This window comes from Salvelinus sp. IW2-2015, unplaced genomic scaffold (genome assembly GCF_002910315.2).
Source record: "Salvelinus sp. IW2-2015 unplaced genomic scaffold, ASM291031v2 Un_scaffold2153, whole genome shotgun sequence".
NCBI lineage: Eukaryota > Metazoa > Chordata > Actinopteri > Salmoniformes > Salmonidae > Salvelinus > Salvelinus sp. IW2-2015.
In genome coordinates this window covers 35,770-39,110 of record NW_019943485.1, presented here as the reverse complement: position 1 = coordinate 39,110, position 3,341 = coordinate 35,770, and positions in this window count along the sequence as shown.

Genomic DNA, 3,341 nt, shown 5'->3' with positions numbered 1-3,341 from the left:
TTCGGTGGTGCTCTTTCTTCCTTCTCCCGCTCGGAGCGGCGGGTTTTTCTGTTTGTTAAGAAGAAAAGGACGGTACTCTTGGCTGGCCCCCTGGCGTGGATTTAATTCGTAGGGTGAATGACATATACGTTAAGAATCGTTATCCGCTTCCCTTAGTCTCGTCAGCCTTCGTAGATTTTTGCGGAGCCCAGTTCTTTACTAAGTTGGACCTTCGTTAACGCTTTTACCATCTTCGTACCATTCAGAGAGGGGGACGATGGTAAAACGGCGTTTAACACTCCGTATAAGGGCATTTTTGAAATACGGCGGTTCTGCCTTCGGTTCTTGGGTCTTCTCGTGCTTAAATGCTCCAAGCTGTCTTTAAGTGCTATTTAGTTAATGTATGTACTGGAGAGACATGCTTGAACATTTTTTGTTTTCGTTTAACCTTGACGATATCCCTGATTTTTTCCACGTCACTCGAGAATTCATGTTCAGCACGTCGACGTGTACTCCAGCGCCTTTTAAGAGAATGGTGTCTCTACGTGAAGGCTGAGAAGTGCGCCTTTTCATGTCTCCTCTGTCACATTTCTCGGTTCTGTTATTTCCGCTGAAGGTCATTCAGCATGGATCCCGCTAAGGTCCAGGCTGTCAGCGATTGGCCCGTTCCTAAGTCACGTGTCGAGTTGCAGCGCTTTTTCTCGGTTTCGCTAATTTCTATCGGCGTTTCATTTCGTAATTTCGGTCAAGTGGCTTGCCCTCTCACAGCTCTGACTTCTGTCAAGACTTGCTTTAAGTGGTCCGTTTCCGCCCAGGGAGCTTTTGAATCTCCCTCAAGAAGCGTTTTACATCCGCCCCTATCCTTGTTACTCCTGACGTCACTAAACAATTCATTGTCCGAGGTTGACGCTTCAGAGGTGGGCGTGGGAGCCATTTCTGTCCCAGCGCTTCCAGTCTGACGATAAGGTCCATCCTTTGCGCTTACTTTCTCATCGCCTGTCGCCATCGGAACGCAAACTATGATGTGGTAACCGCGAACTGCTGCCATCGCTAGCCATAGGCGAATGGCGACAGTGGTTGGAGGGGGGCGACCGTCCCTTTTGTCGTTTGGACTGACCAATATGAACCTTGAGTACATCCGTTCTGCCAAAACGACTTTATGCACGTCAAGCTCGTTGGGCGTTGTTTTTCGCTCGTTTCGAGTTCGTGATTTTCCTATCGCCCGGGAAATAAGAACACCAAAGCCTGATGCATTATCCCGTCTCTTTAGTTCTTCTGTGGTTTCTCCACCGACCCGAGGGGATTCTCCTGAAGGCGTGTTGTCGGGTTGACTGTCTGGGGAATTGAGAGACAGGGTAAAGCAAAGCACTCACTCACACTGCGTCGCGCGCGCTTGTCCTAGTAACCTTCTGTTCGTTCCTGTCTCTACTCGTCTGGCTGTTCTTCAGGGCTCATTCTGCAAGTTAGCTGGCCATCCCGGCGTTCGGGGTACGCTTGCTTCTATTGCGCCAGCGGTTTTGGTGGCCTACTCAGGAGCGGGACACGCGCCGTTTCGTGGTGCTTGTTCGGACTGCGCGCAGACTAAGTCAGGTAACTCTCCTCCTGCCGGTCGTTCAGACCGCTTCCCATTCCTTTCTCGACATATGGTCTCACATCGCCTTAGACTTTATTACCGGTCTGCCTTCGTCTGCGGGGAAGACTGTGATTCTTACGGTTATCGATAGGTTCTCTAAGGCGGCACATTTCCATTCCCCTCGCTAAGCTTCCTTCCGCTAAGGAGACGGCACAAATCATCATTGAGAATTGTTCAGAATTCATGGCCTTCCGTTAGACGCGTTTCAGACAGAGGTCCGCAATTCACGTGTCAACAGTTTTGGAGGGAGTTCTTCGTTTGATTGGTGCTTCCGTCAGTCTCTCTTCCGGGTTTCATCCCCAGTCTAACGGTCAAGCAGAAAGGGCCAATCAGTCGATTGGTCGCATATACGCACCTTTCGTTTCGAAAACCCTGCGTCTTGGGCAGAACAGCTCCCCTGGGCTGAGTACGCTCACAACTCGCTTCCTTCGTCTGCTACCGGGCTATCTCCGTTTCAGAGTAGTCTTGGGTACCAGCCTCCTCTGTTCTCGTCCCAGCTCGCCGAGTCCAGCGTTCCCTCCGCTCAGGCTTTTGTCCAACGTTGTGAGCGCACCTGGAGGAGGGTCAGGTCTGCACTTGGCGTTACAAGGGCGCAGACTGTGAGAGCCGCCAAATAACGTAGGATTAAGAGTCCTAGGTATTGTCGCGGTCAGAAGTGGTGCTTTCCACTCGTAACCTTCCCCTTACGACAGCTTCTCGTAAGTTGACTCCGCGGTTCCATTGGTCCGTTCCGTGTCTCTCAGGTCGTCAATCCTGTCGCTGTGCGACTGCTTCTTCCGCGACATCTTCGTCGCGTCCACCCTGTCTTCCATGTCTCTGTGTCAAGCCTTTTTTTCGCGCCCCCGTTCGTCTTCCCTCCCCCCCGTCCTTGTCGAGGGCGCTCCCTATTTACAAGGTACGGAAGATCATGGACATGCGTTCTCGGGGACGTGGTCACCAGTACTTAGTGGATTGGAGGGTTACGGTCCTGAGGAGAGAGGAGTTGGGTTCCATCTCGGGACGTGCTGGACCGTTGTTGATTGATGATTTCCTTCGTTGCCGCCAGGGTTCCTCCTCGAGTGCGCCAGGAGGCGCTCGGTGAGTGGGGGGGTACTGTCATGTTTTGTCTTTGATCATCATGTCCTTGTCCCTGTGCTTCCCTCTGCTGGTCTTATTAGTTATTTCCCTCTTTCTATCCTCTCTCTCTCCTCCTCCCCTTCTCCTCTCCCCGTCTCTCTCTCTATCGTTCCGTTCCTGCTCCCAGCTGTTTCTCATTCTCCTAACGACCTCATTACTCTTTCACACCTGTCCCCTATTTGCCCTCTGATTAGAGTCCCTATTTCTCCCTCTGTGTTCCGCTTCTGTCCTTGTCGGATTCTTGTTTGATGTTTGCTGTCCTGTGTCCTTGTTCCGCCCTGTCGTGTTTTTGCCTTCTTCAGATGCTGCGTGTGAGCAGGTGTCTATGTCAGCTACGGCCTGTGCCTTCCTGAAGCGACCTGCAGTCTGTGTCGCGTCTCCCAGTCGTTCCTCTCTACTGACGAGAGGATTTCAGTTTCCTGTTATGGATTTACCTTTGATATATCCAGAAGAATCATTGTTTGTTTGATACTGAATAAAGACTCTGTTGCTATTACGTCGCTTTTGGGTCCTCATTCATCAGCATAACAAATGACTTCAATGTAAATGTAAATAATATAACATTTGAAATGTCTCTTTTGAAACGTTTGTTTTTTTGAAACGTTTGTTTTAA